The sequence below is a fragment of the Crinia signifera genome, chromosome 2 (genome assembly GCF_055691185.1).
Source record: "Crinia signifera chromosome 2, ASM5569118v1, whole genome shotgun sequence".
Lineage (NCBI taxonomy): Eukaryota > Metazoa > Chordata > Amphibia > Anura > Myobatrachidae > Crinia > Crinia signifera.
In genome coordinates, this window is record NC_139218.1 from 226,252,413 (window position 1) to 226,264,140 (window position 11,728).

At 45.4% G+C, this 11,728-nt stretch overlaps 1 long non-coding RNA gene across 1 annotated transcript in view; it reads left to right on the top strand.

The window, feature by feature from the left end:
• LOC146058990 (uncharacterized) overlaps positions 1 to 11,728 on the top strand; it is a 34,915-nt gene that overhangs the window by 20,123 nt on the left and 3,064 nt on the right. The gene's annotated exons all lie outside the window — the stretch shown is intronic.

Sequence of the window (11,728 nt, forward strand, 5' to 3'; positions counted from 1 at the left end):
TTACCCGGGCCTGTCACGGGGGCCCTGGTCTGGACACACAGGTTTTTTTTATTTGGTGGCAAGTACAAAATGCTCTGTTCCTGGACTTCCCTGCCAGTGGTCGTTACAGAGGTTGGACTCCAGCACAGTCCAAAATTCAAAGAGGGGCAGTCACATCAACTGCCAGTGAGTCCAGGACAGTGATGCTTGGGGTGGCAGTATATGTGTCCCCCCTTTTTGAATATTGGACTGTACTGCAGGCTCACATCTGTAACTGCCACTGGCAGGGAAGTCCAGGAACAGAGCATTTTGTAACTAATGGAATGGGCCATGTTGGAGGGTATGTGTAAATCCTTTGCAAAGAGCATGTAACCCCTGGCAGAGCATGTTAACCCCTGGCAGAGCATGTAAATCAGGGCAGACAGGTTAATCCCTGGCAGAGAATGTTAACCCCTGGCAGAGCATGTTAACCCCTTAATAATGTAATGAGCATTATGGCATGTGGTATAATATGTAATGGGTGTGTGACATGTGTAATAGGCATTACAGTGTAAATTTTTGTACGTGTATCCAAATTGGAAGCAGTGGCGTAACAAAGGGGTCTGCAGAGTGTGCGGGGAGCTCTGTCCGTGGGGGCTCCAGGAAGTTGTTGTACCGGGGCCCAGGATTTCTCTTGGCGGCCCTGCATGAGACCCAGCATTTCTACCCAGGTAGCGACCAGGGTTGAACACGGGTTCAACCTGGGTCACTGTGTAGTGTAAACGGGTATCCGAGGGGTCGATGCGACCCGGGTCCCGCTCACTACAGTGCAAAAGCCGGCACTGGGAGATGCTTTCATCTCCCAGCACCTCCCCAACCCCACCTCCCGATGACATTACCCACCCGGCATTATGCCGGGTGGGGACTCTAGTGTGAATGGGTTTGCAAGCCGGTTCGCACCCAGGTTGTAGCTGGGTACAAAATCCGGGGTGCAACCTGGCTTGTAGATGAAAAAGGGGTATTATATGCAGTCCAAAACACATTAGCTGCCACTCCAGGAAAATGCAAAACATAAGAAATACGTCTCCAGGAAAATACATTTTTGCCTTGTTCTGGGATCCAAGTTTAGAAAGAAGACCCGGTCCTGGACCTTGAAACACTTGGATCCTCTAGACTCGGGCATGTAAGACTATCTTATATAGAAGCCTGCAAGAGGTGGCCACCAACCAGTAACATTCTGCAGTACTTGTTAGTTGGGCGCCCACTAAGCTATTTGCTTAGTTTTCCGCGTCCACTCGCAGGGCTCGCTACGCTTGCCACGCTTCGGGCTCGGTAGCTCGCTGAGCTCACCACACTATATAAAGTCACCTCCATGCCAACATGGATAGGGGGGGTATGAGCGTACTAACTATAGTGGGCGCCCAACTAACATATAAGTACCCATTCTGCTACTCCAAGCCAATGAGCTGCAGTTTAAACTAATCTAACGGTATTAACTCCCACACTTACTAACAACGTGGGTAAATGTATAACCTCACCTTGAGTAGGGCACGCTACAGGACCTTAGTAGGTGAACTCCGGCAAATACTCTCTCAGGAGGTATGTTCCTTTGTACTTAATATTAAGCCAGACCTCAGGATTATGCTGCATTATCTCCACAATTCTTACACAGTGTCTTTCTGTATCAGATTTTAATTACACCGCTGTTTATGGATTATTTACTGGTTATTTAAGCATCACTTTGATCTTTAATATGTATGTACTAACCTTATTATTTTGCGCTGTTTTTTCTTTTCTGAATTAACTGATACATGGATTTTTTTCAATGAATTAATTATTTATTGGACAGATATTTATATTTTTTCATTTTTTTCTTTATTTCGAGCAACTGGTAGAATTCATGTTCTGCATTAACATTTATTTATGAAGACGATATTTATCAGTGATGATTAAAGCATTATATTAAGCTTATTTGCCTATTGTTAGCATATACCATTTTAATATCATTTTTCTGACCTCCATTCTGGATTTCCTAATGAAACTGTATTTATTTTTGGAGAGATTGGGAGAGGTTTAGTCAGTCGCACAGTAATCAAATGGATTTCAATGCAAGGGTGAACCCTCCTTATATATTATCAACACTCAATTAGTGATGGATATGAGGGTGTGCTACCATAGACACAAAAAGGACATAGTTATCAGGAAAGAAAAGAGTGTCTTTTGTTGGTGCACCTGGAGAAAAGAAATTTTCTCAGGGTCCTGAGGAAGCTTTGTTGCGAAAGCGTACGCTCGACTATACCACACACCTAGTGTGTCTAATACCCCACTCTCCCTTCCCCACTTATAAATTGTATATTTTGACATGTTGGCTGCGTTAGGCTGACCGTTGGACACGGTCCCCTAAAAGACTAACACGGACACGGTATCTGGCGCCAGAACCGTCAGTGTTCCTGCTTGTTCTTAAACCCACGTGAGCGAGGAAGTGCACGCAGGCACTCCTCTCACACTGCTCAGTGGAAGAACTGTAGGACGTGGTACTACTGGCTCCAGCAAGCCTGCAGGAGCACTGAGACGGAATTTTATCCGTGCTCAGGTGCTTACCAGCGGCTGCTAGAGAGAGCCCAGGGACATTTGAAACATTGTATACACAGTAACTATAACCCTGCACCACGTTATAATTGAAAAAAGCCACACAGATTATTTAAACTGATTGGGAGAAACAAACAGTGGGGTTTTACACTAGGTGTAAGGATTTCTATCCTTTTTTATATCACTATGTGTTGTCTCATGTCTTGTCAAATCTTTTTTTATATTCGCAAACTATTTTAATGAATTAAATAAAAGCAACGTTTTATTGAATTTCTTTTCTCCAGGTGCACCAACAAAAGACACTCTTTTCTTTCCTGATAACTATGTATTTATTTTTGCATTCTAGCTTCAGCCACAATTAGAGTCAATAATCTGATCCCTGTGCGACTTGATAGAGAAGAAGGAGTGCAACTGATTTGGGCAAGCCCCAATGTGGAGGGGGTTATAGTGGCAATCGTATTTGCAGGCTGGAGGCAAAGACAGCAAACATGGTTAGCAACTGTTTGTTAATTTCATTTATCTTACTGTATAACCTGTTTTTCAAGAAAAGCATTTGCCCTCAACTTTGCCAATATGTCCACTGATACTTTTTGCGGTATGTAATGCCCCCCAAGTTCGGAGGCAGTGGGGGAAGGGGCAATCATATGGCAAAACAATTCCTTATAAGTGCTAGCCTCTTTAGAAAAAAGTCAGTTTGTTGGGCATCCCACACTGCCCAACAAACCCAACACTGCCACCGAACTCAGGTGGCATTACATCCCGTCCTTAGTCTGAGCGTGCACTGCAACATTTGGTCACTGCGTTTGAGTGCTACATTGGTACACAGCTGTGTACCACTTGTATCTACTAGGAAAAATCAAAAGCAGATGGAAATCCAATCTCAAACGCTTCACTCACACTACTGCTGCTTGCTCCTGCTGCTGCTGTCCACACACAAAAAAAGTACAACCACCACCATTTCACAAAATACTGTAGCTTAAAAAATCAAGATAATTGTTAGGAATGTCATGTCGCTGTGTTATACAGATTTAGTATCCCTTATCCAAAATTCTTCTGGCCCTGAGCATTTTGGATAACGGATTACTCCGTATTTCAGAATAATTTTTCATATTTCAATGATGCAGTAGGGATGGTGTAATGGTTAGCCTTACTGCCTCACAGTGCTGAGGTCATGGGTTCAATTCCCACCATGGCTCTAACTGTGCAGAGTTTGTATATTCTCCCCGTACTTGCGTGGGTTTCCTCCGGGTACTCTGGTTTCCTCCCACAATCCAAAAATATACTGGTAGGCTAATTGGCTCCAAACAAAATTAACCCTAGAATGTCTGTGTGTGCATGTATATGTGGTAGGGAATATAGATTGTAAGCTCCACTGGGGCAGGGACTGATGTGAATGTTCAAATATTCTCTGTAAAGCGCTGCGGAATTTGTATGCGCTATATGAGAAACTGTCAATAAATAAATAAATGATGCATCGAGGTACAGGTTGAGTATACTGTATCCAAATATCCCAAAAACTTAGTTTTTCAGAATATTTAGTGTCCCTCCCCCCCCTGCCCCTTTTTTTTATACTTACCACGTCCCCCAGGGTCCACAGCAGGATTCAGGATCCTCTTCAGCGGTAACTCAGGTCCCAGGGGTGCATTGCGCAAGTGCGTGGGCGTGCCAGTGGCCTGCGAACTCCCACAATGCACCTCTGGTACCACTGAAGAGGATCCTGAAGGCCGCTGTGGATGCCGTGGGGGCACCGTGGACGTCAGGGACCATCAGAGCACCACTAGGGGACAAGTTAAATATGTTAAAAAAAATTCACAAAACCAGAAAAATCCCTTATCCGAAATGCTCATGGTCCTAAACACATCAAACACATGAAATACACACAAATATATTTTATTTGTGCCTAAAACAAGGTTTTCAAAACATGAAACAAAGTTTGTCTACTATCTCAGATACTGAAATTAAATGCCTTGCAATCATTGTTTTGCACGTATTTAGTGCCAGTTACATATCATTTACAGATGTCCCAGTAGTGACCACTTTCTGGAATATATGGTTTTTGGACTAATTTGGATAACGGATATTTGGATAAGGGAAACTCAACATGTATATCTAGTTACTGTATATTGATCTAGATTTTTTATATTCCATTACTATATAGAAAACCCATATTAATTGCATAGCACTTTGCACCTGTTGCTAATTGATTATTAATTAACAACAGGTGCAAAGTGCTGTGCAATTAATATGGGTATATAAACGTCATCCTTTGAACACGACATACATCTTGAAAAAGCTGTGTATACAACAGCAAAACGCGTTGGTTGAAGGGTGCAAGCTGTCACTTTTTATCATCACCTGTCCTTGAACCAGATACTGCCATCTCAGCTTTCCAAAATACACTTTGGTGCTGTGGAACTTTCCAGGAGCAACCCTATGCAAAATTGGCATCATGGAAGATAGGCATATCCAGCCTGCTAACACCATACACAGGGCCAGCGATTCTAGCCCCCCCCCCCCCGTGCGATTTGCGGACCCCCACACCCTCCCTCGATTCACGAAACCCCCCGTAGCACCCCCCTCCCGCGATTTGCAGACCCCCTCCCGCAATTCACGCCCCCCCCTCACGCAATTCACGGCACCCCCCGCTCCTCCCCTCCTGCGATTCATGCCCCCTCCCTCGATTCACGGACTCCCGCGCCACCTCCCCCCGCGCCCCCCCCTCCCTTGATTCACGGCATTCACGGCACCCCCCACGCCCCTCCTGCGATTCACAGACCTCCACAACCCCTCCTCCCGCAATTCACTGACACCTACAACCCCGCTCCCGCAATTTGCGGACCCCCCTTCCTGCGATTCAAGCCCCCTCCCACGATTTGCGGACCCCCGTCCCCTCCCGCTGATCGCAGATCCCCGCACACCCCCTCCTCCCGCAATTTGCAGACCCCCCTGTCCCCCTTCCAGCAATTCCACCCCCCAGCAGACCCCACGACCCCGCTCCCGCATTTCACGTACCCCCGTGACAATGGGGGATCCTGTACCGCCACAAGCAGGTATCGCCCCTAGATGGGAAATCCGGCCCTGGCTGCCACGCTGCAGGTTCCTCCACTGCCAAAAGTGTCCCCGCGGTCCTTTGCACCGGCGCCACAACTTTTATCAATGTCTTGCCCACATACCACTATTATACAGCCTCCTGCTCTCATGCACACTCACTCTCTCCCAGTGGGAGGAGACGCTCACCCACTGCCGGGAGCTGCATACTGTCCCCCCACCCTCCTCCAGTTCTAGGGATGCCCATCGACCATCAATGATTTCAAATAATCGATGGTTTATGGCCGATGTTGAATACTTTTGCCATCGATGTGGAAGGACCAGATGGTTTCCCTACATCGATGGCAAAGGAGAACCGATCAAGTTAAAAAAAATTTTAAGGTGGCGGGACACGGCGCATAGCTCCGCCCCCCACACTCGGAAGTCCCGCCACCAATTTCTGATTGACCAACGGCCTATTCAGTCAGATATAATGGATGACCATTGATAGCTACAACAATCGATGGTTCTCCAAGTAATATGTTACTACTATCGATGGCAGGGTGCAAAATCGCTATCAATGCCAACCATCGATGGCGTCTGCACCAATGCCTATCCCTACTCAGCAACAGCCAAAAACCTTTACTACCCCTCATGCCCACACACCTCTATCACTGCCCTGCCTCCTGTTCTCCTGCCCCGTAACTTCCGCCAGTGGGGACCCGCTCATCCTGTGTTGCCCACATTTCCCTATCATGCTTTACCACCCAGTCTCCTGCTCTCATGCACTGAGACACTGACTCAGGGCCACCGTCCTGTACTCCTGTGCTGCCACGCTGGACCCTCACCCACTGGCAGAAGCTGCACAGTGTCCCCCACCCTTCTCTTTAGTCCCCCATATGCCCACACACCCCTATCACTACCCAGCATCCTGTTTTCCTGTGTCGTGACCTCCGCCAGTGGGGAGCCGCTGACTCAAAAACACCCTACTATACTATTGCACACAGACACACACACCTCAACAACACGCACCCCCCCCACACCCACAAATGTCACTGTACCCTCCACGCTATCAATGTACATCTTACTCTGTAACCGCTTTTTAATTAAACAAAAGAATACACACCCCCTTCCAAATCATATGCTCTCTATTTAACACATTTCACCTATAACTCACGTTGCAATACAGGGCATCTTACATACAATTCTAACCATATTTCTCATAATATAAATGTTCACAAATTAAGGGGGCGCAGACCCTTATGCTGGTGTGAAGAGCGCCCGTAGGTCGCGATGAATCACCTAGTTTAAGTATAATAGGCAAAGTTCTGTAGAAGACTCCGGCGGCAGGTTAGCTGGAAGCGACAGGATGGCAAAATAGGACAGTGGCGTAACTTGAACTATTACGCCCCCCCAGACAAAAATTCTCTGGTGCTCCCCTCCCCACCCCACCACATATATACTTACATACACATGCGGCTGCACGCAGGAGCTGGGCTGTCAGCACTGTGGGTAGGAGCCGGGCAGGATGTCAGTGCTGCAGGCGGAAGCCCGGATGTCAGCGCTGTGGGTGGGAGGCGGGTGGGATGTCAGCCCTGTGGGTAGGAGCCCCCACCTCTCCTTTGACTGAGCTGCTCATCACTATATGACAGCTTGTGTATTTAATACTGTGTGCCGCATACCCCACTGGTGCTGGCTCCTCCAAGCCATGGCGGGGTCTGCAGCACCATTGTTACACCACTGATTAGGAGCTGAAAAGTGGAGATGTACAGTGGCTTATCTGTGACTGGGTAACTGTCTGTGGTACCTGATAGTGGCCAGGTATCAGCATGCAGCATGGAAGCCGACTGGTGGCAGATAAAGGAAGGCCATCATCTGGACATTATTATATTGAAAACCAATTGATAATAAAGGGTATTTCATGCACTAAAATTTTGAGAAGCCTTTACCATGCTTTTATTGTTAAAATAGCGGAGGTTTTTTTTTTTGCACATCATATCCGAGGTTTCTGGCATAAAAGTGGCCAATTTTATGAGCCTATCCTGCAAACATCAGGTAGCTCCCTAACATAATAGAGGTTCATCTCCGTGTTGTCGGACACCACAAATCACCTCAGGGCACCACACAAATAAAGTTTATTTCACTGCTTTCTTTATTTCAGGGGTGGGGAACCTTTTTTGTGCCAAGGGCCGTTTGTATGGGAAAAAATTATGACCATTTCCGACCAATCATTTAAAAACTTCTGTGTGGGTTTGATGACGATCCGATGCGGGTGCCAGTGGGTCGTTCACCGAGCCCACTATACCTTCAGCAAGATAATGACCACATTGTTCCGTGTGTAGGCATGAAAAATGTGCCATATCCCAGCACCGGCAGCTCCCACTTCCTAAACCCCTGCCATACCTCTGCTGAGAGCTCTCTAAGCCAATCTGTGGCCTCCCTATTCATTTAAAATTTCTTGCCCATGGCCGGACTCTCCCTGTTTGCCAGCGGTGGAGGTGCAGCATTCCAACGGTGAGGGTGTGGAGGGAAGAGCGACAGCCCCCCGAACACCCCTGATCATGGCCACACAGAATGATTGAGTAAACCCTCTCATCGTTTACTCAATCGTTCTGTGTGTGGCCATGATCAGGGGTGTTGGGAAATTGGATAGATATCGGATTGGATCTATCTGTGTGTGGGCAACTTTAGCTAGGTAGCGCATCCTATTATAAAGTATTTAGACCCCTCCCCTTAATAGTTTCCTTTGCCTCTCCACGGTCTTATTGTAAATAGAGCCATTTTTAAATACATTTGCAACAATCACTTTGATGTTACCACAATTGCACACCTCTTCACATATCCTTTAAGCATAAAAAAAAATAATAATCTAATCTATTCTGATATACAGTTTTGTAAGTTCTGTATTTCTATAGCAACAAGTAAATCTACAGTATATGCATTAGTTGCTCTGGAAATAATTATACCTCTTCCCTCTTACCTTTCTTCTCTATGGTAAACCTGATCCTCTTAACAGAAAAAAAAATCAGATAATTTTTCTTCTATTTAGGAATAAAATATATATTGCTATTTTAACAAAAAAGCTATATATATATATATATATATATATATATATATATATATATATATATATATATATATATACACACATATATATATATATATATATATATATTTATGTACACAAACACACGCACACAAGCACAACAAAATCTCTAAAATCATGCTATTCCTATTTGTTATGCTCACTACTAACACTTAGGGGGTTATTCTGTTTGGTACGGTGGGACAGAATATGGGCGGATCGGGCTTTTTTCCATCTGCGCATGCGTATCTTTCGCAATGCGCATGTGCGGCGACCTCACACCGCTCACGGACGGGTCTCTCAATGCGAAAAAACCTGTCCGCAAGAACACGGTCATTGTGGGCGTCATGTGGGCGTTTTTATGGGAGCGGCCGGAATAATGAGGAAAACTGGGCGTAAACATGGGCGTACACGGGGGTGTGCACACAAAATGCACGGTGCCACAACCGCCTCGATCGGCGAACTCGCCGTGCATTTTGGCCCAAAAACAGGCGGACACCAAAGATAGCTCCAGACCACCCCTAGAGATACCGCATGAGAGCGGACACCTGGGTCTTCTAATTAACGCTGATTACTAGTCAAACACATACACCTGAATGTAATAAGCAATGCTGCAGGCTATTAAGTGAAAACCATTATTTCACTACCTGCAAGCCACACACAGCCCTCAAACAGATTGGAAGCATATCTTTCTACACTTCTCAACATGTAAAGGTTGGTTTAATTTTAGGTAATATTCATTCGAATACCTGGTTATATTTGTCCAGGTACTTATTTTATAACCATCTTTCTGCACCCATTCAGAAAGTGTTATTTTCTACTTTAAAAAGCAGGACACTCAATTCACAGGAGTCGACATGTGTCAACTTTTTCACTGTAACACAAACATACCAGTTTTCTATTATGAAAAAGACACATAAACCACGTCTAAGAGCAACAATTATGTTTTTGGACTCAATTTCTACTTGCAGTGGTGGAGCAATGTCCTAAGGCCATGGCCACTATTTTGCACACAATCTGTATTTTTTTCCCCAAGAACATACATTATGCACTTTCATATCTGCTATGAACTTTATGTAGCACACTCTGTATGTAAGATGCCACCAAGCACATTATTGCAATCACATATCTCTAACAAAGGATCCCAACATCTGCCTATCACACTCTAAAGTCTTATTTTGAACAATATTAGAACATGTTTGCATGTGGCGTACGCTCAGATATACGGAAGGTGTCGGTGGGAAAACGGACGAGAACCGTCTGTGCACTGTGGCATACGCTCTGATGTACGCCAGGTATCGGTGGCTAAGCGGGAGATCCGTCCGTGCACGGTGGCGTACGCTCAAGTGAAGGCCACTCCCCATTGTCGGTGTCTGTGACCGTCCGTGTGCGGCTGTTCTGTGGGCAGACTTACGTTCACTGTGAGCGTACGGAAAACACACGGTGTGACGGACCGTACGTACGTTTCACCGTACCAAACAGAATAACCCCCTTAGTTCCCTAGTAGTAGGAACCCAAAAACCAAGTATCACAAACAATAGTGTTGTCAGCGCCTCTACATGTATGGAAATGCTTCCACAATCACAATAAAAATTATATAAAAAAAATGTATATCCTCCAGTGCATACAGTGAGCAGTGGACATTTGCTATCAAGTGTGTCACATCCACCATGGCTCTCACCCAAATCCCCTATGCTGTGCCCAGCCCTAGGCTCTCTAACCGCATGATCTCCTGTACAAACATGTGGTGGTCTATCTCGACGATATCTTAATATTTGCCAAAAGTGTCCAAAAACATCGAGAGATTGTCAGGGAGGTACTCTCTCGCCTCAGAAAAAACTTTCTCTTTTGTAAATTGGAAAAATGTACTTTTGAGGTTCCATCCATACCTTTTCTAGGTTACATTGTATCAGGGTCCGGTCTGGAGATGGATCCAGCAAAGGTGGAAGCCATTCAGTCTTGGCCTCGTCCTCATACTCTTCGAGGGGTCCAAAGATTCCTCGGATTTGAGAATTATTACAGGAAACTCATTAAAGACTTTTCTACCATTGTTGCTCCAATAACTGCTCTTACTCGCGAAAATGCCAAACCTTCTAAATGGGATACCAAAGCTGCTGATGCCTTTTTGTTACTCAAGAAGAAATTCATCTCTGCACCAGTGTTGACTCAACCAGAGGTCAGCAAAAGCTCAGTGTGAGGTCTCCTGTTTGTTTGCCTAAGTTGGACCACGCTACACGCTATCGACTGTCACCCGCCGTGGAAGTGCTGCCGGCTCATCAGGCCCCTCAGCACAGACACCACGTATCGCTTACCTACATTGTTTCCTGCACTGGAAGCGCCGTCGGCACACAAGGCCGTTCAGCGCGGACACCGTGCACAGCCCATCTACACCTATCTCCTGCATTGGAAGTGCTGCCGGCTTACTACTCCCGCCAGCACAGACACCGTGCAATACTTCTGTTACCATCACGGGCTAACTTCCAAAACCGGCGCAGCTATAATCAAGTACCGGCTTTCCAACATCATAAGCCGCTCTGGCTGCCTACTAACCGGCGCTCCGTTTGGATTGGACAATACACTTATTAGGTGAGCATACTACCAACAATTACAAACTGTTTTGTGCTCCCTAAAAATACGTCATCTGGACAACAGATAATTTATGCGTGCTTGGTCCCTTATTGCCTACATAAGCCACTTGCGTGTCCATTACACGCTAAAAGGACTGGCTTGTACTCAATTACAGTGGCTATTATTTACCTACCTTTAAAAACCGTGTATTAACACGAACTGTCTACTATTTACATCAGCAGAATCAATACTATTCTGCATATCACTGGAGACCTCTCATTTAGGATTGTAACTATATTTTTTATTGTATCTTAATGTGTTGATACTAATTGTTACCTATATATGTATGTGACTGTCTAATTGTTTTTCCCCCCTTTTTATACCTTTATAAAAATTGTTATAAATTCAAGCAGTGTGTCCGCAAACTTATTCACTCAGCAGACATTATTTATTTATGCCAATTAGCAGCGCCGAGTATCATTCTTTGTAATTTTTGTTTTT